The following is a 27,763-nucleotide window of genomic DNA, read 5'->3' on the forward strand; positions in this document are numbered from 1 at the left end:
ATTGGAATTTTAAATAAATATTGAAACTATGTTTTGAAAAATGTGAGAGGATGGTCATTTATTGCAGCATTTTAATTGCAAGTAATTTAAAATATAACTGTTTTCATTCTAAAGGTATAATTCCACCAGAGCTGCTGTAAAAGGGCTAAAACAAATCTGTAGCCATTGGTTAAGGTTAGAAAGGAAATGAAAAGTTCTGTGATTATTTGTTTTAAAATTGAGTGATCGGCAGGAATCTAAGTGATGAAGTGGAAAGCTCACAGTTGTGATGAAGTGGAAAGCTCACAGTTGTAGTAAAGTTTCTTTGTTGCTGATAGGGTGGTAGCCATCCATTTGATTTTTAGCAGAGAGCTTTGCTTGATCTCATATTCTCAGCACAGGTTCGGCCCAGATTTGCACCTTGCAGAAGGACATCGGTGACCTGATCCAGTCCAATACAGGTGGTCAGAGGTGATAAAAACCCGTAGATTCCCCCAAAGAATATACTGAGTGGCCAGCCTATAAAGAACAGCACAATAAGCCAGAAAAGGGACCACATAAGCTCCGCACAGCTAGCCATGTTGCTCTGAAGATTGATAGACTGGATCTGGGTGAATTCCAAATACTGGAGTGAGGAAAACAGAAATTGTTTAAAGAGTACACTACAGTTAACCGTGCAATGCATGATGCGTTAAACAATTATACAAACATTGTTCCTTATACAAATACTCTGTAATTTATGGTACATACTAAATAAATATGGTGGATGGACAACATACAAGCAAGTGACTCAATATCCCACAAACACACACTGCCATCAATTCCAGTGATTTCACTATTCAGCATTATGCCAGCACATTGCATAACATCAGAAACGTAATATTTGAAGTGATAATTCAGTGGTGATACGATGTTTATATATAGTCCTTATGACTAATTAGGAAAGGTATTTGGGAAATCATTTTGTATCATTATTGATATATTTTCCATACACCATCAGCTACTTAGTATGCATTTTTGTGTTAAAGCAAATAAAAATGTCTTTTTACAAGTTTTCAAGACAAAATTCGAGTTCTATGGTGCCATGTGACATCATAATGCAAGGTAATGAAGTCACTACTCACATGAATCCTGTGTTTATTTTCAAAACATTATTTAAAATTAGTTTTAAAAATGGAAGCTAAAATATTTTGTTCCTGGTCCAATGCACATTTCTAGTAATTAATGCTGTGTCATTCATAGCTGTGCATTATTCTATTTAAATGGGGCTGCAACTAGGAACAGTTTTTTGAATGTTAAAAACACTGGGAAAGGTTCTTCCAACCAGTGCTTATTTTAAAAATGTTTTCTACCAAAGCCTTCACTCCTCTGTTTCTTCCCTGCTGAGGCCCTGTAGTTAAATGATCAAAGGAGAGAATGCTTATTAATTAATAGGAAAGGTTTAGATTTTTTAAATAAACTGTTGCTGCATCACTCTTCCCTCCTCTAATTTTTGTTCAATTATTTTGCTGCCCTATTGTCAGGTCAGCGATATTTGACTAACCTGTGTTACTTCACTGACTGGCGTGGAATCCACCGAGCACATTCTAGAATCATAGAATGGTTACAGCACAGAAGGAAGCCATTCGGCCCATCAGGCTTGTGTCAGCTCCCTGCAAGAGCAAATCAGCCAGTTCTGCTCTGCTGCCCTTTCCCCTTTGCCCTTGTGGCCCTGCAGATTTTCTCTCTCTTAAGATGCTTATCCAGCTCCCTTTTAAAAGCCATGATTAAATTTGCCCCCACCACACGTAGTTGTAAATTTGAACCTCCAATGCCACCTAAAACCTCTCAAGCAAGAAGCTATAAGCTTTAACACACGATTCAACTAAACTGTGTAAACTAGCTTCTTAAAAACATTACATTATTGACAATGGCACATCCACCAACATTGATACGTCTTATGGTAAGGTTTCCAATTTAATAAAAAAAAACATTACCTTTGACGGACTAAATAATGTGTTTAAGTAACAAGTATCGAAGGCTGCAATGCCTGCAGTATTCCTTTGTTGAAACTTTGGGGTCACTTCCTTTCCAGTAATTTACCAGCACACAAAGCTGGACACTGTTTGGAAAAGTGAGTAAGTAAGAGTTCAGAAACGTCAATAAAAAAAAAGCACTAAAAGAGCTGGCTAATTTACTGCTAACCCTCATGTGACAATTTACAAATGGCACAAGAAATAATTTTTCCACAGGTAAGGATGTCACAGTGACAAAGTGACATGACAAAGTGACATCACAAAGCAACTTTTTCAACTACAAGCACCCTCACCAACACACTTTTAGCTGACATATGAACACATGTTATTAACAGAGTGCAATTTGGATTTTAAACAATGCACCTTTTGACAGCTTTTAAAATGCCTGGTGACCAAACAGCAATTGCTTTCAACAAAAGGTCTCAGCAGAGGCTCTCCTTTCAAAATATCTAAGCTACATAGTTTATCCTCTAGAAGCGGATAGAGTGATGAAAAACATTTTAAAATACTTCATATCAACAACTATAACTTCATTTCTAAAGTGGCTTGACCATCAAAAAGATGTCCCAGGGTGCTTGACTACAACAACAATGACTACTTGTATTTCTATAGCATCTTAATGCAGTAAAAACATCCCAGGAGCATTATCAAACCATATTTGACACCAACTCCCAAAAGGAGATGACCAAAAGCTTTGTCAAAAAGGTAGCTTTTAACAATCATCTTAAGAAAGAGAGGGAGAGAGGCAGAGAGCTGTAGGGAGAGAATTCCAGAGCTTAGGGCCTAGATAGCTGAAGGCACAGATGCCAATGATACTGCAATTAAAATTGCGAATTCCCAAGAGGCCAGAATTAGATTATCACAGATATGTCATAGGGTTGTAGGACTGGAGGGGCTTACAGAGATTGCATTTTAAAATCAAGTCTTTGCTTAACTGGAGTTCATTGGAGGTCTTTGAGCTCAGGGCTGATAGGTGAACAGAACTTGGTGGAAGTTAAGATAAAGGCAACAGAGTTTTCGGTGACCTCAAGAGTGGAATGTGGGAGACTGATCAGGAGTGTGATGGAACAGTCACATCCTGCGGTCGCAATCGACATGGATGAGGGTTTCAGCAGCCGAAGAGCTGAGGCAGGGTGGAGTTGGGCGGTGTTACAGAGATGGAATTAGGCGGACTTAATGACGGCATGGATGTGTGGTCAGAAGCAAATCCCAGGGTGAAATATGAAATCAAAGTTGTGAAAAGCCTGGTTCAGCTTCAGGTTAATTGCCAGGGAGGGATGGAGTCAGTGTCCGGGGAGTGAAATTTGTGGCTGGGACCAAAGACAATAGCTGGGATTTTCAGCCCCGCTGCAGCTGGTCTCTGCACGGCAGATATGGCGAGCTAGTCAGATGTCTGTTGACTTCGGCAAGACCGGAAGATGCCGCCGGTGGGAAGGGCCGGAGAATCCCGCCCTGTGACTTTGGTCTTCCCAATATTTAGTTGCAATCCCTCAGGATCGAGGAGGGACATGCTTCCTCTCCAGTTCAATGGGTTCTGAATTGGCTGATAAGTCCAATGTGTGATGTGCAGACTGCCATGAGAATCAGCGCTAGAACAGTCAGGTGGATGACTTAATATGTCACATGAGACGCTTAATTTAATTTTTAAAAATGCCCACATGTCCGTCCTTGGCCTGCTGCAATGTTCCAGTGAAGCCCAACGCAAACTGGAGGAACAGCACCTCATCTTCCGACTAGGCACTTTACAGCCTTCCGGATTAATATTGAGTTCCACAATTTCAGAGCATGAACCCTCTCCTCCATCCCCACTCCCTTTCCGATCCCCCTTTTTCCAATAATTTACAATTTTTTTACGCTATATTTTTTCTTTTCCCATCTATTTTAAAATTTATTTCAATCTATTGTTTCATCTCCACCTTTTAGCCCTTTTCGATCCCTTCCCCTCACCCCACCCCCACTAGGGTCATCTGCCACTAGCTTGTCCTGCTTTCTACCCTTAATATCCCCATTAGCACATCCTTTAGATAATATCACCACCGTCAACACCCCTTTGTCCTTTTGTCTATGACATCTTTGGCAGTCTCTTCTTGGCCTCCACCTATCACTGGCCCCCTATCGAGCACTCCTGTCCCACCTCCTTCTACCAGCTTATATGTCAGCTCATTTCTACATGTCTTAGTTCTGATGAAGGGTCATACAGACTCGAAACGTCAACTGTATCGCTCTCCGCAGATGCTGTCAGACCTGCTGAGTTTTTCCAGGTATTTTTGTTTTCGTTGCTTATTTTAATGTTGGGAAATGAAGTAGGACAAAGGACTGATTAGAGAGTGGGAGAACAATTGAGGAATAAAGATCACAAGACAGTTCAGTTCAATGTGAAAATTGGACAAGACAATAAAATATAAAACCAGAGGGTGTGAGACTGGAAAAGGACCAAGTTTCCTTGCAATAACGAAAGATCTGGCCCAAATCAACAAATAGAAATGACAGATCAGCAGTGGGGAAATCTTCAAATGTGAGATGTGAAAAAATATGTTCTTAAGAGGCAAGAGGATGAATTTCCAGGTATAAATAGAGATGAAAACTAAGGAGAGACTTGAGCGAAGTTCATCAGTTGAAATTGTAGTGTGAGGTGAAAAGGGTGGTTAGAAAGGCTAAAGGGAACTTTACAAAGAGACCAGCAGATAATTTAAAAAGAAACAGGAAGGGGTTTCATTTTTGTTAGCATGTTGGATCACTCAGGGATGAGCAAGGAATTCAGTTGTGCTGAATGAAGATATGGAAGTGACACCCAGTAAACATTTTATAACAGCTTTTACAAATCAAGGCAGGATGAGAATATAAGATCGAATAGAGAAGGGTACAGAGCAATTGTTAGGAGTAGCTGTAGAAACAATGTTCATTCTGAAACATTAGTAGAGTTGATGTATCTGAGGCTGTCAGAAGCAGAGGGGAGTCAGCAGAGATGCTGGCCACAACTTTTCAATCCTCCTTACATAATGCGAGGAAGGTCATGGGACCAGATGGAAGTCAATGCAGTCCCTCTATTCAAGGAGGAAAAAAACTGGGGGCAGAATTTTCTGCCTTCTGGGTGGGCAGACCTGACCCAATCTCCGATGGGTGGGGAGCCGATCCCCACTGGAGAAGCGAGCCATGCTGCCATTTTATGCCGGTGGATGAGGTTTCGTGTTTATTCTATTCCCCGCCGGAGCTCCTGGCCCACCCACCAGCCTTAAGGTCACATGAGCTGGGACATGTCAATGAATTTTAATTTAAGAATTTACTTGAATTATAAATCCTTCATGAAACTTCATCCCGCCCGTGGATGAGGTTTCATGATAAATGTGAAGGCCGCCTGGGCTCTTCACCTGCCCGACAACCTTAAGGTTGGACGGGCAGCTCCATTAATTATTTTAATTAGTTTTTAAATGGCCTTAATAGGCCTTTGATAGTTCGGCGGTGCACAGCCGACTCCGATGTGGGCCTGCCAAACTGAAGATCTGAATGACGCGCAGTGACCATCAACGCACGTCATTTTATGTGTCAGCGAGCAAGGCTCACCCCGCACCCCCCCCGCTTGCCGACCTGAAGATTCTGGCCCAGGTTTCAAGAATGGCCCGATTTCTGGCAGATGTTAATAGAGCAGAATTATAAAGTAATGCATTTTCGCAACTAAGGACTAAGCGTATAAACTAAAAAGTGTTGAAGAGTCTGAATGTACAAAGAGACCTTGGGGTTCAAATTCAAAGAGGTAAATTTTCATTTTCACTGCATGGACAGTAGTCTGGCAGAGTCGATCAGAGTGGATCTTATAGAAAACATTCAAGGTTCATTATACAGAAATCATTGGAACGAAAACCAGCAGGCAAGTTGTAACAAGACTTCCCTACTTTTACACTCCATCCACTTTACAATAAAGGCTAATATTGCATTGATCTTCCTAATTACATGCTGTACCTGCATGCTGTCTTTGTGATTCATGTATATTTTCACCAATTTGATTCATTTAATCTATATACAGTGCCTATAAACTACACCCACCAATGTCTTCCTTCCTTTGTCGTTTCTTATATCCACCCCAACTGATTCTATACTTTGATCTTCCGAACCAAGATCATTTCTCACTATCACACTGATCACATCCTTTATGTCCTTCTGAAAAGTCAAATACCCTTGACCCCAGTTGTGGTCAGTTTTTAACTGTGTCTCTGTAATTGCTATCTTATCTTACTCATTTAATTTCCATTTCTGCTATCAATTCATGCATCTTGTTACAAATGTTATGTACATTCAGACAAAGAGCCTTTAGTTCTGTCTTTTTACCATTTTTGCCTGCTGTGTGTGTAGTTCCAGGCTTCTCTATTATAAAAAGCTATATAGAGCATACAGGAATAATTCATCAGAATGATACCAAGGATAGGAAACTATAGCTGGTGACAGTGACACAAGAGATATATGGACTATTTCCACTGGATCAGAGAAGGCAAAAGGAGATTTAAATGAGTTTTTTTTTTAATGATGAAAGGTTTTGAGAGGATGAATAGTTAAAGATGATTACCACTGGTTGGGAAAGCAGTGAAACTGGTCAGCAATTAAAAATTTGTGCTTAAGAGAATGAGAGAAATCTATTCAGGCTGAGAATTTTTAGAATATGGGATGTTTGGCTTCAGGACAGAAACCACTGCTCCCTTTATGGAAGGAAACATGGAACTTTCCCTCAGTAGTAAGAATGTAATATCTGAAGTAAAGGAAGATACAAGGCTCTGTGGAGAAAGAAGAGTGCAGTGATTTGTTTTGGATTTCTCCTACAGTTAGGACAGACACAAAAGGTTCAGTGGATTCCTGTACTGTGCCTCAATAACTTCCCCTATATAAAAAACAAACAATGTGAATAAGCAACTGTTGGAATAAAACTCTGCTTACACTGCAATGATATCAGGATGGCTGTGACACCACAAAAGACACTGTGAAAGAATAAAAGCAAAAAACTGCAGATGCTGGAAATCCAAAACAAAAACAGAAATACCTGGAAAAACTCAGCAGGTCTGGCAGCATCGGCGGAGAAGAGCAAAGTTGACGTTTCGAGTCCTCATGACCCTTCAACAGAACTGACCCTTCTGTTGAAGGGTCATGAGGACTCGAAACGTCAACTTAACACTGTGAAAGAAATTCATTGAAATCCTCCAGCTCATTGCATAAGAAAGGAGAGGTGGATATTTGTTAATCCCCAGAAGAAAAAAACCAGTCTAATGACCTGAAGTTAAATAAACTTCAAGAAATAAAAAACTTTTTTTAAACACACATAAGTTCCAACACATTTTTATAATTCCAAAGTGTATTTGTATCTGAGTATAATGGCAGAAGAAAAATGTTGAACTCATTGTCAAAAGTCAGCGCATGCAGATGTTCAAATAAATTCCTAGAGTATGGTCCAGGCTTTCTGGGCTCCTTTGCCTGGAGCATATCTCTGGCAGGATCGGACTTCAACCTGTCCAAACTTAAGCTGATTCAAGTGGGAAAGAGGCAGAAAGACTAGGCCTATAAATCCATGGAGATTGTATCAGCTGTCCATTAATATTTGGGAATAATTGCCATTGGTTAAAGCAGGTCAGAAATGTTCTGTAAATTGTTAAGCAAAGATGGTTTTGCAAAAACAAAAAAACTGTGGATGCTGGAAATCCAAAACAAAAACAGAATTACCTGGAAAAACTCAGCAGGTCTGGCAGCATCGGCGGAGAAGAAAAGAGTTGACGTTTCGAGTCCTCATGACCCTTTCACAGAACTCATGAGGACTCGAAACGTCAACTCTTCTTCTCTGCCGATGCTGCCAGACCTGCTGAGTTTTTCCAGGTAATTCTGTTTTTGTTTTGTTATGGTTTTGCATATACCGTTCTGGAATATGTTTTCCATTTTAAATAATGAGAGTTGTAGCTAGTTTCTATCACCATGGTTATGCAAATACACAGAGGTGTTGGAGTATATTCAGATGGTGAAATTCATGCCGTAGATCGTCAAGTTGTGAGAGGGGCTAGGAAGCTTCATTCATAAGTGTGCAGATACCCTCAGTCTCCATTTCTCCTCTCTAGAGGAGGTTATTCTCCTAAATTCACAAGGACAGGCACATTTGCATGGCCATTTTCACCACCTTTAACCACCCCACCAACCTCTTGCTCCCTCCCACACCGTCCAATGGGAATAGAATGAGTTCTCTTAGTCTCTCTCCCAGCCTGATAATCCACGTCCGAGGCACACCATTCCTTGATTTCTGATGTGAATTTCCTGTTGAAAATCATGTGCAAAGAACATTATGAGTGAAACACAAGTTTACCTTTTGGTAGATGTGTAAAATTCAGAATTCTGTTAAATACTTTTGCTTACAATGTGCAAAGACAACGTAAATAATTTGTTGCCAAACTGAAAATATCTTTTGAATAAAATATCTGCCTTAGTTAACTATCTTGAATTGGACAATTTCTTACCACCATAGTGCACTCCTACAAGTATTCTGAAGTACTTACAACACTATACTTAACATTGTTGTGAAATATTCCACAAGTATTTAAAACATTTTCTGCATCAAAGAAAGTAACACATTGGCTTTCTTGTTCACCATCTTTGTCCTCACTCTCAGTTTCTCTGCTAACGTGTTTAAGCATTTCTTTGCTCTGCGATGGACTCTTTCGCTTCTTCGATTCTCACACCATTGCTTGTGAGTTGTGGTAAGTAATGGAGAGAGCTGGCTTCAGTTTCAAAAATTGAAATTGGAGATGGAAAATTCTATAAAGTGTTAATGCAATGAGCCGATTAATGATTACTGAACAAGAACATTCCTTAGCAAGAACACTAGAAACACAACTATTTTTTAAAAAACTTATTGTTATTGATCGACTTTAGCACAACGTAAGGTTTTGAATATTTATTGTGCTAAGTCACTGAATATTTGGCATAAAATAAGCTGTGGCTAAACATGACATGGGTAGTGAGGCAAAAATTGGAAAAGCAGGATGCAAACCAAATGAGACAAGAATGGATAAAGCAAGTGGCGTTCAGTCTGGAGCTGAATCTATAAAATGGACATTTGGTGGTTGATGTCTTATTATTCCAACCACAGAGAGCTGTGCAAAGCCAATGCAGGGAATGTTATGTTTGATATATTTTGTACATTTATTTATAATAATGTTAATATTCTTGAAACTCTGACTACCTCACACATAATTGGAATCCCATTTCTATTGCAGCGACATTCCTAAATGGAATGGCTAAAATAAAATTTCTCTTGAAGTTTAAGAGACCTGTACTATATTGAAGTTAACTGCAATCATTAAAATAATGAATAGAATGAAATCGAGTCCCAGATCTATTAATTTTCTTTTGAGAATCATGTGCAAAGAACATTATGAATAAAATATAAGTCTACCATTTGGCACATCTGTAAATCTCGGGATGCTGTGAAATATTTTTGTTTATAAAAGGTGAAGGTTAAAACAGAACATTTAAAAATGTATAAAATTACTTCAATAATGAATAGCAAAAGAAATGTTTTTCTTTCAAAAGTTCTCTTTGGTTAAAAGTAGCCCAGATACTCAACACATTGCTTGAGTGATCAAGCTTCATCTGATTAAAAAGGTGGAGTAAACATCAAGTTTTTCAATGTCTGCAGGGCTTGCTTGGGGAAGGGGGACAAGTGGCTTCAGGCAAGGGAAGAGGCTGCAGGGCGAGGGCTGTACTGGGGAAAGGGGGTATCCCAGGGTGTGTCTGGGCATGTTGACTTGTGCAAGTGGCCTCAAGATGGTGAGGGCTGAGGAGGCAGTCTCCAGAGGAGATAAGGCCAGATGGAAATGTGAGGGTGTGTGAGAGAGTAAGTGGTGATGTCCCTTGAGCTGGCAGTTAGTGAGATGCCGGTAGACAATAGATATTGATGGCTGGCACTGAAATAAAATCAACACAAAAACGTTCCTTCTCATGGCTGGACTTCCTACTTATACCAATCGTCATCTAGGAAATCAGTCAAGATATGTGATGCCAATATTTTCCCACAGCAGCTTGGCTACTGTTACCATAACGATGCAGATGCTGCTCATAATGAAAAATCTCTCTCTTCTTCTCGTTGTAGTACATTCACCACTCAATGCATTAACAGACCAAATATTAATCACGGCACACCAGGTTCAAAATGCAGAAACAAGTCGAGCACCAAGTAAACATGGTAAATGGGATATTAAAGGATTTCTGGTTTGTTAACATAACTGGACCAAGCAAGGTGCAAGAATAGTCAGAAGCAGCAATTCCTGCACCAGAAATTAGAATTCTAGACGCAGGAGTCAAACACTTACAGATTTATTAAGGGTTAAGGGAACATGCTCACAGCCAATATCCTGGAAGGTACGGTGATACATTGCTGATATTTTTTTCCTTTATTCTTTCATGGGATGTAGGCCAATGTTCCAGGGGAGGACAAAGAAAAGACTTCAAAGACACTCTGAAGCTCTCCTTGAAGCACGGCTGCATTGACATCAATGATTGGGAGAAGCTTGCTAACAATCGTTGAGAATGGTGACAACTTGCCCAAGAGGCTGCATCACACTTTGTCCGCTTCCTGCCTCACGCGGGAAACACACCGTCTCGCTGGCAGGCGGCCTCTGAATCACCTGCCACACCTTTACCTCACTGTTTCCTCACTCCGGGCACCATATCTAAACTGCAGCCGCACCCACTGTTCTCAATGCTGACAGCCCAGGACTGCTCCAGTGAAAACATGGCCCTGAAAGCCAGGAAGAGTTCACTGACCCATCTCTGGAATGCCTATCGGAGGTCCATTGTCTTGCCCTCCACCCCCATTCTGGCCACAGGTGGTCCAGCAAACTCACCACTTCGGCTTGGTAGGCGATGGCAGTGGTGGTCAGCACCAACGCTGCACAGAAGAGGTCGGCCGCCCAGTGCAGAAAGAGGATGAATGATCTCATCCGTGCTGCCAGGGTAAGACAACCATCTCATTGCTCTAAACTCACACACTTACAAGCCCATCACACATTCACTGGCATCTCACTCACTGCCAATGCAAGGGACATCACCACTCACTCTCTCTCACACACCCTCACATCTCCACCTGGCCTCATCTCCTCTGGAGACTGCCCCCTCAGCCCTCACCAACCTGAGGCCACTTGCACAGCTCAACATGTGCCTCCACACTCACCCTGGGAGACCCTCCTTCCCCAGTACAGCCCTCACCCTGCAGCCTCTTCCCTTGCCTGAGGCCACTTCTCCCCCTCGCCCTGCAGTGATTGAAAAGCCACCCCTTACCTTACGGCTGATCTGGTAGGTAGAGACCTGCCCCTGAGCCCCCCTAAAAGTGCTGTGGTGCTGCCTGTGAAGCCTGGAGCTGGTGACTGTGAGTGCTGCCCAAAGCAAGGGAGGTAAACACACCTCAAAGTCCTGAGCGTAGAGCAGAGGGCCAGGTGCACATGGTTTATGTACAGTTGAGGAACATGTTGGTGGGCAATCACGCCAACGTGTCCGGATGATCCAGCGTGGGGGGATGATTCTGGAGAGCAGGGATTATACCGAGATGCTAAAGTATTGAAATTAGGTTCCCAATCTGCAATGGCAGGAAACACAGCCCTCCACTGGCAGGTGGCGCGGACGATTGCAAACTGGTTTTACAATGATGTGAAACCGATGTTTGCCATCTCCCAATATTCTCCGCTCCTGCTTTCTCTGACACCTGTCACAAACAGAAACGGACAATTCCACCCAGAGAGTATAGCCTAGTAAACCATCTCGTCCCTAAGTAGGCAGATCTTTGGAATGGTGAGATCGATTTCTTAAGTGACAAAAGTTTACTGTGAAGTAGCTTGTGGTGTATGTAATTTTTCGAATATTGGCATCCCCATGGCACTGGAACCTATGCCTTGGCTAGGATTGGTGCTGAGCAGAAGGGTGATGGCACTTGCCACTGACATCAATAAATCAGCATTTATTTGATTTGATTATTTCAAGAATTTTGGATGCTTTGGAGGGAGGGTTTCCTCCCAATGTTGGTGGTAGTGTAGCCCAGCAGCACAGTACAATGAGGGTGCAAATAGCAGGCAGCTGTGGATGTGGTTTACAGTTAATGCATCGCAAAAATTCTATAAAGCGGGTAACTGCAGCAAAAAAAGGTGTTGAAAGATCAGATTCAGTAGACATGATTAATGTTGTAGAGTTAAAAATGGAAACACATTTTTGCAGAATTTAAAATTTAATCTTTTTTTTAGCGTTTTTTTGATCAGAGTGCAAGAACTTTAAAAAATGGCATTTGCAAAGTCTGATAAATCATGTTCAAACATTAGAGTTTACTTTTTAAACAGGAATGATCAGATTTTTAAAAGATTTCACGTTAAAAAGAATCAACCATTTTAACATTTAAATCATCCTTTCTGGTGTGGGCCTCCTCGCTAAGATTTGCAAATTGTGAAGAGGGCTTTATGTTTGCAAATACAGGTGTAACATTTGAAAGTGCAAACAATTCAGAAGTAATAAACTATTAATCTAACTTTGTGTTGGCTCCTTACTTGCTGTTTGAAGTGGCGAACTTTCCGGTTTTTCGACGCTGAGATGCAGTCAGAAGTGAAGAGAATAAAAGCAAAATACTGTGAATGAGGAAGTGGCGGGGGGGTTGGGAATGAGGACGTGGCGGGGTTGAGGTCGGGCGGGGCTGGGGGCAGATATTCTCCGCTCCTGCTTTCTATGACACCCGCCGCAAACAGAAACGGACAATTTCACCCAATCAGAAACGGACAATTCCATCCAAAGAGTATATCCAAGTAAACCATCTCGTCCCTAAGTAGGCAGATCTTTGGAATGGTGAGATGGATGCCTTAAGTGACAAAAGTTTACTGTGAAGTAGCTTGTAGTGTATGTAATTTTTCGAATATTGGCATCCCCATGGCACTGGAACCTATGCCTTGGCTAGGATTGGTGCTGAGCAGAAGGGTGATGGCACTTGCCACTGACATCAATAAATCAGCATTTATTCGATTTGATTATTTCAAGAATTTTGGATGCTTTGGAGGGAGGGTTTCCTCCCAATGTTGGTGGTAGTGTAGCCCAGCAGCACAGTACAATGAGGGTGCAAATGGCAGGCAGCTGTGGATGTGGTTTACAGTTAATGCATCGCAAAAATTCTATAAAGCAGGTAACTGCAGCAAAAAAAAGGTGTTGAAAGATCAGATTTAGTAGACAATGATTAATGTTGTAGAGTTAAAAATGGAAACACATTTTTGCAGAATTTAAAATTTAATCTTTTTTTAGCGTTTTTTTGATCAGAGTGCAAGAACTTTAAAAAATGGCATTTGCAAAGTCTGATAAATCATGTTCAAACATTAGAGTTTACTTTTTAAACAGGAATGATCAGATTTTTAAAAGATTTCACGTTAAAAAGAATCAACCATTTTAACATTTAAATCATCCTTTCTGGTGTGGGCCTCCTCGCTAAGATTTGCAAATTGTGAAGAGGGCTTTATGTTTGCAAATACAGGTGTAACATTTGAAAGTGCAAACAATTCAGAAGTAATAAACTATTAGCCTAACTTCGTGTTGGCTCCTTACTTGCTGTTTGAAGTGGCGAACTTTCTGGTTTTTCGACGCTGAGATGCAGTCAGAAGTGAAGAGAATAAAAGCAAAATACTGTGAATGAGGAAGTGGCGGGGGTTTGGGAATGAGGACGTGGCGGGGTTGAGGTCGGGCGGGGCTGGGGGCAGATATTCTCCGCTCCTGCTTTCTATGACACCCGCCGCAAACAGAAACGGACAATTTCACCCAAACAGAAACGGACAATTCCATCCAAAGAGTATATCCAAGTAAACCATCTCGTCCCTAAGTAGGCAGATCTTTGGAATGGTGAGATGGATGCCTTAAGCGACAAAAGTTTACTGTGAAGTAGCTTGTGGTGTATGTAATTTTTCGAATATTGGCATCCCCATGGCACTGGAACCTATGCCTTGGCTAGGATTGGTGCTGAGCAGAAGGGTGATGGCACTTGCCACTGACATCAATAAATCAGCATTTATTCGATTTGATTATTTCAAGAATTTTGGATGCTTTGGAGGGAGGGTTTCCTCCCAATGTTGGTGGTAGTGTAGCCCAGCAGCACAGTACAATGAGGGTGCAAATAGCAGGCAGCTGTGGATGTGGTTTACAGTTAATGCATCGCAAAAATTCTATAAAGCAGGTAACTGCAGCAAAAAAAAGGTGTTGAAAGATCAGATTTAGTAGACAATGATTAATGTTGTAGTTAAAAATGGAAACACATTTTTGCAGAATTTAAAATTTAATTTTTTTTAGTGTTTTTTTGATCAGAGTGCAAGAACTTTAAAAAATGGCATTTGCAAAGTCTGATAAATCATGTTAAAAAGTTACAGAGTTTACTTTTAAAAATCTGACAATTCCTGTTTAAAAAGATTTCACGTTAAAAAGAATCAACCATTTTAACATTTAAATCATCCTTTCTGGTGTGGGCCTACTCGTTAAGATTTGCAAATTGTGAAGAGGGCTTTATGTTTGCAAATACAGGTGTAACATTTGAAAGAGCAAACAATTCAGAAGTAATAAACTATTAGTCTAACTTTGTGTTGGCTCCTTACTTGCTGTTTGAAGGGCGAACTTTCGGGTTTTCGACGCTGAGATGCAGTCAGAAGTGAAGAGAATAAAAGCAAAATACTGTGAATGAGGAAGTGGCGGGGGGTTGGGAATGAGGAAGTGGCGGGGCTGGAGGCGGGCGGGACTGATGCCCCGGGCGTTCGCCGGGGAACAGGCCGGGAGTCCCGCTGCGGGGTAGGAGGAGTTAGAACTCCCAGGACACGTTCATGGAGAGAACGCCCCTCAGATAGAAGGGGGTCCCGGTCCCGGGGCGGAGGGGGAGAGTTGCTGCTGACGGGCGGCACGGCCGCGGGGGATGGAGCGATGGTCCCGAGGGCAGCGCCTGAGAGCATTCCTGGAGGGTGAATCCACCGGGCAAGAAACCAGAGTGCGGGAGAGGAGGGATGGAGTCCCACAGTTTGGAGAGTGAGGGAGTCCCACAGTTTGGAGAGTGAGGGAGTCCCACAGTTTGGAGAGTGAGGGAGTCCCACAGTTTGGAGAGTGAGGGAGTCCCACAGTTTGGAGAGTGAGGGAGTCCCACAGTTTGGAGAGTGAGGGAGTCCCACAGTTTGGAGAGTGAGGGAGTCCCACAGTTTGGAGAGTGAGGGAGTCCCACAGTTTGGAGAGTGAGGGAGTCCCACAGTTTGGAGAGTGAGGGAGTCTCACAGTTTGGAGAGTGAGGCAGAGCCACAGTTTGGAGAGTGAGGGAGTCCCACAGTTTGGAGAGTGAGGCAGACCCACAGTTTGGAGAGTGAGGGAGTCCCACAGTTCGGACAGTTCGGAGAATGAGGGAGGGAGTCTCACAGTTTGGAGAGTGAGGGAGTCCCACAGTTTGGAGAGTGAGGGAGTCCCACAGTTTGGAGAGTGAGGGAGTCCCACAGTTTGGAGAGTGAGGGAGTCCCACAGTTTGGAGAGTGAGGGAGGGAGGGAGTCTCACAGTTTGAAGAGTGAGGGAGTCCCACAGTTTGGAGAGTGAGGGAGGGAGGGAGTCTCACAGTTTGAAGAGTGAGGGAGTCCCACAGTTTGGAGAGTGAGGGAGGGAGGGAGTCTCACAGTTTGAAGAGTGAGGGAGTCCCACAGTTTGGGGATTGAGGGAGTCCCACAGTTTGGAGAGTGAAGGAGTCCCACAGTTTGGAGAGTGAGGGAGTCTCACAGTTTGGAGAGTGAGGGAGTCCCACAGTTTGGAGAGTGAGGGAGGGAGGGAGTCTCACAGTTTGAAGAGTGAGGGAGTCCCACAGTTTGGAGAATGAGGGAGGAAGTCTCACAGTTTGGAGAGTGAGGGAGTCCCACAGTTTGGAGAGTGAGGGAGGGAGTCTCATAGTGTGGAGAGTGAGGTAGTCCCACAGTTTGGAGAATGAGGGAGTCCCACAGTTTGGAGAGTGAGGGAGGGAGGGTGTCCCACAGTTTGGAGAGTGAGGGATCCCACAGTTTGGAGAGTGAGGGAGGGAGGGTGTGCCACAGTTTGGAGAGTGAGGGATCCCCACAGTTTGGAGAGTGAGGGAGGGAGGGTGTCCCATAGCTTGGAGAGTGAGGGAGTCTCACAGTGTGGAGAGTGAGGGTGTCCCAAAGTTTGGAGAATGAGGGAGGGAGTCTCACAGTTTGGCGAGTGAGGGAGGGAGTCTCATAGTTTGGAGAGTGAGGAAGGGAGCCCCACAGTTTGGAGACTGAGTGAGGGATCCGACAGTTTGGAGAGTGAGGGAGTCTCACAGTTCGGAGAGTAAGGGAGTCCCACTGTTTGGAGACTGAGGGAGGGTGTCTCACAGTTTGGAGAGTGAGGAAGTCCCACAATTTGGAGAGTGATGGAGTCTCACAGTTTGGAGAGTGAGGGAGGGAGGGAGTCTCACAGTTTGAAGAGTGAGGGACTCGCACAGTTTGGAGAGTGAGGGAGTCCCACAGTTTGGAGAGTGAGGGAGTCCCACAGTTTGGAGAGTGAGGGAGTCCCACAGTTTGGAGAGTGAGGGAGTCCCACAGCTTGGAGAGTGAGGGAGTCCCACAGTTTGGAGAGTGTGGGAGTCCCACAGTTTGGAGAGTGAGTGAGTCCCACAGTTTGGAGGGTGAGGGTGTCCCACTGTTTGGAAAGTGAGGGAGTCCCACAGTTTGGGGATTGAGGGAGTCCCACAGTTTGGAGAGTGAGGGAGTCCCACAGTTTGGAGAGTGAGGGAGTCCCACAGTTTGGAGAGTGAGTGAGTCCCACAGTTAGGAGAGTGAGGGAGTCACACTGTTTGGAGAGTGAGGGAGTCCCACAGTTTGGGCATTGAGGGAGTCCCACAGTTTGGAGAGTGAAGGAGGGAGGGAGTCCCACAATTTGGAGAGTGAGGGAGGTGGTCTCATAGTTTGGAGAGTGAGCGAGTCCCACAGTTTGGAGAGTGCGGGAGTCCCACAGTTCGGAGAATGAGGGAGGAAGTCTCACAGTTTGGAGAGTGAGGGAGTCCCACAGTTTGGAGAGTGAGGGAGGGAGTCTCACAGTTGGGAGAGTGAGGGAGGGAATCTCATAGTGTGGAGAGTGAGGTAGTCCCACAGTTTGGAGAATGAGGGAGTCCCACAGTATGGAGAGTGAGGGAGGGAGTCTCATAGTTTGGAGAGTGAGGGAGTCCCATAGTTTGGAGAGTGAGGAAGTGCCACAGTTTGGAAAGTGACGGAGGGAGGGTGTCCCACAGTTTGGAGAGTGAGGGATCCCACAGTTTGGAGAGTGAGGGAGGGAGGGTGTCCCATAGCTTGGAGAGTGAGGGAGTCTCACAGTGTGGAGAGTGAGGGTGCCCCAAAGTTTGGAGAATGAGGGAGGGAGTCTCACAGTTTGGTGAGTGAGGGAGGGAGTCTCATAGTTTGGAGAGTGAGGAAGGGAGCCCCACAGTTGGGAGACTGAGTGAGGGATCCGACAGTTTGGAGAGTGAGGGAGTCTCACAGTTTGGAGAGTGAGGCAGTCCCACAGTTTGGAGAGTGATGGAGTCTCACAGTTTGGAGAGTGAGGGAGGGAGGGAGTCTCACAGTTTGAAGAGTGAGGGACTCGCACAGTTTGGAGAGTGAGGGATCCCCACAGTTTGGAGAGTGAGGGAGGGAGGGTGTCCCATAGCTTGAAGAGTGAGGGAGTCTCACAGTGTGGAGAGTGAGGGTGTCCCAAAGTTTGGAGAATGAGGGAGGGAGTCTCACAGTTTGGCGAGTGAGGGAGGGAGTCTCATAGTTTGGAGAGTGAGGAAGGGAGCCCCACAGTTTGGAGACTGAGTGAGGGATCCGACAGTTTGGAGAGTGAGGGAGTCTCACAGTTCGGAGAGTAAGGGAGTCCCACTGTTTGGAGACTGAGGGAGGGTGTCTCACAGTTTGGAGAGTGAGGGAGGGAGGGAGACTCACAGTTTGAAGAGTGAGGGACTCGCACAGTTTGGAGAGTGAGGGAGTCCCACAGTTTGGAGAGTGAGGGAGTCCCACAGTTTGGAGAGTGAGTGAGTTCCACAGTTTGGAGAGTGAGGGAGTCCCACAGTTTGGAGAGTGAGTGAGTCCCACAGTTTGGAGGGTGAGGGAGTCCCACTGTTTGGAGAGTGAGTGAGTTCCACAGTTTGGAGAGTGAGGGAGTCCCACAGTTTGGAGAGTGAGTGAGTCCCACAGTTTGGAGGGTGAGGGAGTCCCACTGTTTGGAGAGTGAGGGAGTCCCACAGTTTGGGGATTGAGGGAGTCCCACAGTTTGGAGAGTGAGGGAGTCCCACAGTTTGGAGAGTGAGGGAGTCCCACTGTTTGGAGAGTGAGGGAGTCCCACAGTTTGGGGATTGAGGGAGTCCCACAGTTTGGAGAGTGAGGGAGTCCCACAGTTTGGAGAGTGAGGGAGTCGCACAGTTTGGACATTGAAGGAGTCTCACAGTTTGGAGAGTGAGGGAGGGAGGGAGTCCCAGAGTTTGGAGAATAAGGGAGGGAGTCTCACAGTTTGGACCCTGGGGGAGTCTCACAGTTTGGATAGTGAGGGAGTCTCACTGTTTGTAGAGTGAGGGAGGGAATCTCATAGTTTGGAGAGTGAGGGAGGGAGACCCACAGTTTGGAGAGTGAGGGAGTCCCACAGTTTGGAGAGTGCGGGATTCCCACAGTTTTGAGAGTGAGGGAGGCCCACAGTTTTGAAAGTGAGGGAGTCGCACCGATTGGAGAGTGAGGGAGTCTCACAGTTTGGAGAGTGAGTGAGTGTGGGTGTCCCGCAATTTGGAGAGTGAGGGTGTCCCACAGTTTGGAGAGCGAGGGAGCGAGATTCATAGTTTGGAGGGAGAGAGTCCCACAGTTCAGGGCGTGAGGGACTCCCAAAGTTTGGACAGTCAGGGAGTCTCACAGTTTTGAGACTGAGGGAGGGAGTCACACAGTTTGGACAGTGAGGGAGCCTCACAGTTTGGTGAATGAGGGGGGGAGTCCATCAGTTTGGACAGTGAGGGAGTCTCACACTTTGGAGACTGAGGGAGGGAGTCCCACAGTTTGGAGAGTGAGGGAGTCTCACAGTTTGGAGAGTGAGGGAGGGAGGGAGTCTCATAGTTTGGAGATTGAGGGATTCTCGCAGTTTGGAGACTGGGGGAGGGAATCCCACAGTTTGGAGAGTGAGGGAGTCCCACAGTTTGGAGAGTGAGGGAGGGAGGGAGTCCCACAGTTTGGAGAGTGAGGGAGGTGGTCTCATAGTTTGGAGAGTGAGCGAGTCCCACAGTTTGGAGAGTGAGGGAGTCCCACAGTTTGGAGAGTGAGGGAGTCCCACAGTTTGGAGAGTGAGGGAGTACCACAGTTTGGAGAGTGAGTGAGTCCCATAGCTTGGAGAGTGAGGGAGGGAGTCCCACAGTTTGGAGAGTGAGGGAGTCTCACAGTTTGGAGAGTGAGGGAGGGAGGGAGTCTCATAGTTTGGAGATTGAGGGATTCTCACAGTTTGGAGACTGAGGGAGGGAGTCCCACAGATTGGAAAGTGAGGGAGTCCCACAGTTTGGAGAGTGAGGGACTGAGGGAGTCCCACAGTTTGGAGAGTGAGGGAGTCCCACAGCTTGGAGAGTGAGGGAGTCCCACAGCTTGGAGAGTGAGGGAGTCCCACAGCTTGGAGAGTGAGGGAGTCCCACAGTTTGGAGGGTGAGGGTGTCCCACAGTTTGGAGAGTGAGGGAGTCCCACAGTTTGGAGAGTGAGGGAGTCCCACAGTTTGGAGAGTGAGTGAGTCCCACAGTTAGGAGAGTGAGGGAGTCAAACTGTTTGGAGAGTGAGGGAGTCCCACAGTTTGGGCATTGAGGGAGTCCCACAGTTTGGAGAGTGAAGGAGGGAGGGAGTCCCACAATTTGGAGAGTGAGGGAGGTGGTCTCATAGTTTGGAGAGTGAGCGAGTCCCACAGTTTGGAGAGTGCGGGAGTCCCACAGTTCGGACAGTTCGGAGAATGAGGGAGGGAGTCTCACAGTTTGGAGAGGGAGGGAGGGAGTGTCACAGTTTGGAGAGTGAGGGAGACTCACAGTTTGGAGAGTGAGGGAGTCCCACAGTTTGGAGAATGAGGGAGGAAGTCTCACAGTTTGGAGAGTGAGGGAGTCCCACAGTTTGGAGAGTGAGGGAGGGAGTCTCACAGTTGGGAGAGTGAGGGAGGGAATCTCATAGTTTGGAGAGTGAGGGAGTCCCATAGTTTGGAGAGTGAGGAAGTGCCACAGTTTGGAAAGTGACGGAGGGAGGGTGTCCCACAGTTTGGAGAGTGAGGGATCCCACAGTTTGGAGAGTGAGGGAGGGAGGGTGTCCCATAGCTTGGAGAGTGAGGGAGTCTCACAGTGTGGAGAGTGAGGGTGCCCCAAAGTTTGGAGAATGAGGGAGGGAGTCTCACAGTTTGGCGAGTGAGGGACGGAGTCTCATAGTTTGGAGAGTGAGGAAGGGAGCCCCACAGTTGGGAGACTGAGTGAGGGATCCGACAGTTTGGAGAGTGAGGGAGTCTCACAGTTTGGAGAGTAAGGGAGTCCCACTGTTTGGAGACTGAGGGAGGGAGTCTCACAATTTGGAGAGTGAGGAAGTCCCACAATTTGGAGAGTGATGGAGTCTCACAGTTTGGAGAGTGAGGGAGGGAGGGAGTCTCACAGTTTGAAGAGTGAGGGACTCGCACAGTTTGGAGAGTGAGGGAGTCCCACAGTTTGGAGAGTGAGGGACTCCCACAGTTTGGAGAGTGAGTGAGTCCCACAGTTTGGAGATTGAGTGAGTCCCACAGTTTGGAGAGTGAGGGAGTCCCACAGTTTGGAGAGTGAGGGAGTCCCACAGTTTGGAGATTGAGTGAGTCCCACAATTTGAAGAGTGAGGGAGTCCCACAGTTTGGGGATTGAGGGAGTCCCACAGTTTGGAGAGTGAGGGACTCCCACAGTTTGGAGAGTGAGGGAGTCCCACAGTTTGGAGAGTGAGTGAGTTCCACAGTTTGGAGTGTGAGGGAGTCCCACAGTTTGGAGAGTGAGGGAGCCCCACTGTTTGAAGAGTGAGGGAGTCCCACAGTTTGGGGATTGAGGGAGTCTCACAGTTTGGAGAGTGAGGGAGGGAGGGAGTCCCAGAGTTTGGAGAATAAGGGAGGGAGTCTCACAGTTTGGACCCTGGGGGAGCCTCACAGTTTGGATAGTGAGGGAGTCTCACTGTTTGTAGAGTGAGGGAGGGAATCTCATAGATTGGAGAGTGAGGGAGGGTGACCCACAGTTTGGAGAGTGAGGGAGTCCCACAGTTTGGAGAGTGAGTGAGTCCCACAGTTTGGAGAATGAGGGAGGGAGTCCCACAGTTTGGAGAGTGAGGGAGACCCACAGTTTGGAGAGTGAGGGAGTCCCACAGTCTGGAGAATGAGGGAGTCTCACTGTTAGGAGAGTGAGGGAGTCCCACAGTTTGGAGAGTGAGGGAGTCCCATAGTTTGGAGAGTGAGGGAGGGAGTCCCACAGTTTGGAGAGTGAGGGAGGGAGTCCCATAGTTTGGAGAGTGAGGGAGTGAGTCCCACAGTTTGGAATGTGAGCGAAGGAGTCCCACAGTTTGGTGAGTGAGGGAATCCCACAGTTTGGAGAGTGAGGGAGTCCCACAGTCTGGAGAATGAGGGAGTCTCACCGTTAGGAGAGTGAGGGGTCCCACAGTTTGGAGAGTGAGGGAGTCCCACAGTTTGGAAAATGAGGGAGGGAGTCCCACAGTTTGGAGAGTGAGGGAGACCCACAGTTTGGAGAGTGAGGGAGTCCCACAGTTTGGAGAATGAGGGAGTCTCACCGTTAGGAGAGTGAGGGGTCCCACAGTTTGGAGAGTGAGGGAGGGAATCCCATAGTTTGGAGAGTGAGGGATGGAGTCCCACAGTTTGGAGAGTGAGGGAGGGAGTCCCACAGTTTGGAGAGTGAGGGAGGGAGTCCCACAGTCTGGAGAGTGAGGGAATCCCACAGTTTGGAGACTGAGGGAGGGAGTCCCACAGTTTGGAGAGTGAGGGAGCGAGTCTCATAGTTTGGAGAGTGAGGGACGGACTCCCACAGTTTGGAGAGTGAGGGAGTCTCACAGTTTGGAGAGTGAGGGTGGGAGTCTCATAGTTTGGAGTCTGGGGGAGGGAGTCCCACAGTTTGGCGAGTGAGGGAGTTTCACATTTTGGAGAGTGAGGGAGGGAGGGAGTCTCATATTTTGGAGATTGAGGGATTGTCACAGTTTGGAGACTGAGTGACGGAGTCCTACAGTTTGGAAAGTGAGGGAGTCCCACATTTTGGAGAGTGAGGAGGGAGGGAGTCCCACAGTTGGAGAGTGAGGGAGGGGGACTCATAGATTGGGGAGTGAGCAAGTTCCACAGTTTGGAGAGTGAGGGAGACCCACGGATTGGAGCGTGAGGGAGTCCCACAGTTTGGAGAGTGAGGGAGTCCCACAATTTGGAGAGTGAGCGAGTCCCACAGTTTGGAGATTGAGGGAGTCCCACAGTTTGGAGAGTGAGGGAGTCCCACAATTTGTTGAGTGAGGGAGTCCCACAGTTTGGAGAGTGAGGGAGTCCCACAGTTTGGAGAGTGAGGAAGTCTCACAGTTTGGAGAGTGAGGGAGGGGGTGAGTACCACAGTTTGTAGAGTGAGGGCGTCCCACAGTTTGGAGAGTGAGGGAGTACCACAGTTTGTAGACTGATGGAATCCCCGACTTTGGACAGTGAGTGCGTCCAACAGTTTTGGAGAGTGAAGGAGGGAGTCTCACAATTTGGAGAGGGAGGGAGGGAGGGAGTACCAAAGTTTGCAGAATGAGGGAGGGAGACCCACAGTTTGGAGAATGAGGGAGGAAGTCCCACAGTTTGGCGAATGAGGGAGTGAGGGAGTCCCACAGTTTGGAGAATGAGGGAGGGAGTCCCACAGAGATAAAAACAAAAAAACTGCGGATGCTGGAAATCCAAAACAAAAACAGAATTACCTGGAAAAACTCAGCAGGTCTGGCAGCATCGGCGGAGAAGAAAAGAGTTGACGTTTTGAGTCCTCAAGACCCTTCGACAGAACTTGCGTTCGAGTCCAAGAAAGAGTTGAAATCTAAGCTGGTTTAAGGTGTGTGTGTGGGGGGGCGGAGGCCACCCCTCCATCCTTTTCACGTGGTCCATCTCTGACACTTCCCTTCCCTTCCTTGACCTCTCTGTCTCAATCTCTGGTGATAGACTGTCCACCAATATCCATTACAAACCCACCGACTCCCACAGCTATCTCGACTACAGCTCCTCACACCCTGCTTCCTGTAAGGACTCCATCCCATTCTCTCAGTTCCTTCGCCTCCGTCGCATCTGTTCCGATGATGCTACGTTCAAAAACAGTTCCTCTGACATGTCCTCCTTCTTCCTTAACCGAGGTATTCCACCCACGGTCGTTGACAGGGCCCTCAACCGTGTCCGGCCCATCTCCCGCGCATCCGCCCTCACGCCTTCTCCTCCCTCCCAGAAACATGATAGGGTCCCCCTTGTCCTCACTTATCACCCAACCAGCCTCTGCATTCAAAGGATCATCCTCCGCCATTTCCGCCAACTCCAGCATGATGCCACCACCAAACGCATCTTCCCTTCACCCCCCTTATCGGCATTCCGTAGGGATCGCTCCCTCTGGGACACCCTGGTCCACTCCTCCATCACCCCCTACTCCTCAACCCCCTCCTATGGCACCACCCCATGCCCACGCAAAAAATGCAATACCTGCCCCTTCACTTCCTCTCTCCTCACCGTCCAAGGACCCAAACACTCCTTTCAAGTGAAGCAGCATTTCACTTGCATTTCCCCCAACTTAGTCTACTGCATCCGTTGCTCCCAATGTGGTCTCCTCTACATTGGAGAGACCAAACGTAAACTGGGCGACCGCTTTGCAGAACACCTGCGGTCTGTCCGCAAGAATGACCCAAACCTCCCTGTCGCTTGCCATTTCAACACTCCACCCTGCTCTCTTGCCCACATGTCTGTCCTTGGCTTGCTGCATTGTTCCAGTGAAGCCCAACGCAAACTGGAGGAACAACACCTCATCTTCCGACTAGGGACTTTACAGCCTTCTGGACTGAATATTGAATTCAACAACTTTAGGTCGTAAGCTCCCTCCCCCATCCCCACCCCCTTTCTGTTTCCCCCTTTCCCCTTTTTTTTCCAATAAATTATAAAGATTTTCCTTTTCCCGCCTATTTCCATTATATATAAAAAAAACCCACTAGAGCTATACCTTGAGTGCCCTACCATCCATTCTTAATTAGCACATTCATTTAGATATTATCACCAACTTTAATTTTAACACCTATGTGTTCTATTGTACTATTGTCGTTGACATCTTTTGATGATCAGCTTCTATCACTGCTTGTTTATCCCTACAACCACACCCCCCCACCCCCCCCTCCACCTCTTTGTCTCTCTATCTCTCCGCCCCCCACACACACACCTTAAACCAGCTTATATTTCAACTCTTTCTTGGACTCGAACGCAAGTTCTGTCGAAGGGTCATGAGGACTCGAAACGTCAACTCTTTTCTTCTCCGCCGATGCTGCCAGACCTGCTGAGTTTTTCCAGGTAATTCTGTTTTTGTTTTGGATTTCCAGCATCCGCAGTTTTTTTGTTTTTATCTCTGTGTTTAATTGACTGCCACTGCTCTTCAAGAAATGCCTACCTCCTTGAAGAAGTTCTGTTCCTCTCTGCGACAAGATTTCCGTATCTCTCTGTTGTCTTGCTCATCTTCTTTGCTTTCCATTTCCCTCCTAGTGTTTGACAAGGTGTTTACTAAAACCCGCTTTCACAGCCATATCTCCTTTCTCAGTGACTGTCTCTGTCTCCGACTTACCCCACGTGGATTTCAACTGAAATTCCACCCCTCATGTTTCGAACCCATCCAGGATTACAGGTATCTCCGGGACATAAAACGTTTCTCGGACTGCTGTTCTCGTCACATTCTGAAATCCACACTCAGTGCCATGCGCCGCCATATGAACACACTCGACCTCTCCCTCCAGCAGCACCGCCGTACCCTTTTTCAAAGCTGCGCGTGCCCCCAGTTTCATTTTATCCTTCGGCTCATCCGACGCCTCAACAAGAAACTTTTTCTCTTTCTCTCAAGTGCTAAGGAACGCAAGCTACAACAACTCATCGACACCAACACCCATCTACGACCCCCCACCCCTGCCTGTTCCTCCGTCCCCACCCTTTCTTCCAATCGCAACCCCAGCCGTGTATTCACTATACCCCCTGACCTTCCCCTCTCCGATGCTGAACGTTCAGTGCTCAGCAAAGGACTTAGTTTCATACCCTTACGCCCTCACCTCAATGAATTTCGGGCTCGGCATGATACTGAACTCTTCTTCCGCCGTCTTCATCTCCGGGCTCACTTCTTTGGGCAGGAGTCCTCTCCCAGTTCAACGGATCCTTTTACCCATCTCCAATATTCTCCCTCCACCTGGACCCCTCCCTCTGGATTCTTACCTTCTCTCGATCTTTTCATTGAGAATTGTCGGCGCGACATTAGTCGTCTCAATTTCTCTGCTCCTCTCACCCATTCTAACCTGTCTCTCTCTGAACTTACTGCACTCCATTCTCTCAGGTCCAACCCTGACATTGTCATCAAACCCGCTGGCAAGGGTGGTGCTGTTGTTGTCTGGCGCACTGACCTCTACCTCGCGGAGGCTGAGCGTCAACTCGCAGACACTTCCTCCTACCTCTCCCTGGACCATGACCCCACCACTGAACATCAAGCCATTGTTTCCAGGACTGTCAGTGACCTCATCTCCTCTGGGGATCTCCCTCCCACAGCTTCCAACCTGATAGTCGCCCAACCTCGGACGGCCCGCTTCTATCTCCTACCCAAAATCCACAAACAGAACTGCCCCGGTAGACCGATCGTCTCAGCTTGCTCCTGCTCCACAGAACTCATTTCTCGTTATCTTGACTCCCTTCTCTCTCCCCTTGTCCAGTCCCTTCCCACCTACATCCGTGATTCCTCTGATACCTTACGTCACATCAACAATTTCCAGTTCCCTGGCCCCAACCGCTTACTCTTCACCATGGATGTCCAACCTCTCTGCACCTCCATCCCCCACCAGGATGGTCTGAGGGCCCTTAGCTTCTTCCTCGAACAGAGGCCCGAACAATCCCCATCCACCACTACTCTCCTCCGTCTGGCTGAACTCGTTCTCACACTGAACAATTTCTCCTTCAACTCCTCTCACTTCCTCCAAATAAAAGGTGTGGCTATGGGTACCCTCATGGGCCCCAGCTATGCCTGTCTCTTTATGGGGAATGTGGAACATCCCTTGTTGCAGTCCTACTCCGGCCCCCTTCCACAACTCTTTCTCCGGTACATCGATGATTACTTCGGTGCCGCTTCATGCTCTCATCAGGACTTGGAAAAATTTATTAATTTTGCTTCCAATCTCCACCCCTCCATCCTTTGCACGTGGTCCATCTCTGACACTTCCCTTCCCTTCCTTGACCTCTCTGTCTCAATCTCTGGTGATAGACTGTCCACCAATATCCATTACAAACCCACCGACTCCCACAGCTATCTCGACTACAGCTCCTCACACCCTGCTTCCTGTAAGGACTCCATCCCATTCTCTCAGTTCCTTCGCCTCCGTCGCATCTGTTCCGATGATGCTACGTTCAAAAACAGTTCCTCTGACATGTCCTCCTTCTTCCTTAACCGAGGTATTCCACCCACGGTCGTTGACAGGGCCCTCAACCGTGTCCGGCCCATCTCCCGCGCATCCGCCCTCACGCCTTCTCCTCCCTCCCAGAAACATGATAGGGTCCCCCTTGTCCTCACTTATCACCCCACCAGCTTCTGCATTCAAAGGATCATCCTCCGCCATTTCCGCCAACTCCAGCATGATGCCACCACCAAACACATCTTCCCTTCACCCCCCTTATCGGCATTCCGTAGGGATCGCTCCCTCCGGGACACCCTGGTCCACTCCTCCATCACCCCCTACTCCTCAACCCCCTCCTATGGCACCACCCCATGCCCACGCAAAAAATGCAATACCTGCCCCTTCACTTCCTCTCTCCTCACCGTCCAAGGACCCAAACACTCCTTTCAAGTGAAGCAGCATTTCACTTGCATTTCCCCCAACTTAGTCTACTGCATCCGTTGCTCCCAATGTGGTCTCCTCTACATTGGAGAGACCAAACGTAAACTGGGCGACCGCTTTGCAGAACACCTGCGGTCTGTCCGCAAGAATGACCCAAACCTCCCTGTCGCTTGCCATTTCAACACTCCACCCTGCTCTCTTGCCCACATGTCTGTCCTTGGCTTGCTGCATTGTTCCAGTGAAGCCCAACGCAAACTGGAGGAACAACACCTCATCTTCCGACTAGGGACTTTACAGCCTTCTGGACTGAATATTGAAATCAACAACTTTAGGTCGTAAGCTCCCTCCCCCATCCCCACCCCCTTTCTGTTTCCCCCTTTCCCCTTTTTTTTCCAATAAATTATAAAGATGTTCCTTTTCCCACCTATTTCCATTATATATAAAAAAAAAACCCACTAGAGCTATACCTTGAGTGCCCTACCATCCATTCTTAATTAGCACATTCGTTTAGATAATATCACCAACTTTAACTTTAACACCTATGTGTTCTATTGTACTATTGTCGTTGACATCTTTTGATGATCTGCTTCTATCACTGCTTGTTTGTCCCTACAACCACACCACCCCCCTCCACCTCTCTGTCTCTCTATCTCTCCGCCCCCCACACACACACCTTAAACCAGCTTATATTTCA

At 46.8% G+C, this 27,763-nt stretch overlaps 1 long non-coding RNA gene across 3 annotated transcripts; it reads right to left on the minus strand.

Moving 5' to 3' along the window:
* Positions 1–53: 53 nt before the first annotated feature.
* LOC121292598 lies at positions 54–14,718 on the minus strand. 3 transcript variants are annotated; one of them, XR_005946297.1, is made up of 4 exons: positions 14,615–14,718; positions 8,159–8,273; positions 1,956–2,080; positions 54–604 (listed from the first exon to the last, which is right to left on the minus strand). It is a non-coding gene; the product is annotated as an uncharacterized LOC121292598 (long non-coding RNA). The 3 variants fall into 3 exon arrangements; XR_005946296.1 differs by lacking the exon at positions 14,615–14,718 and adding an exon at positions 13,581–13,666; XR_005946298.1 differs by lacking the exon at positions 14,615–14,718 and adding an exon at positions 12,545–12,648.
* Positions 14,719–27,763: the final 13,045 nt, after the last annotated feature.

The sequence above is a fragment of the Carcharodon carcharias genome, chromosome 20 (assembly GCF_017639515.1).
Source record: "Carcharodon carcharias isolate sCarCar2 chromosome 20, sCarCar2.pri, whole genome shotgun sequence".
In the NCBI taxonomy this organism is placed as follows: Eukaryota; Metazoa; Chordata; class Chondrichthyes; order Lamniformes; family Lamnidae; genus Carcharodon; species Carcharodon carcharias.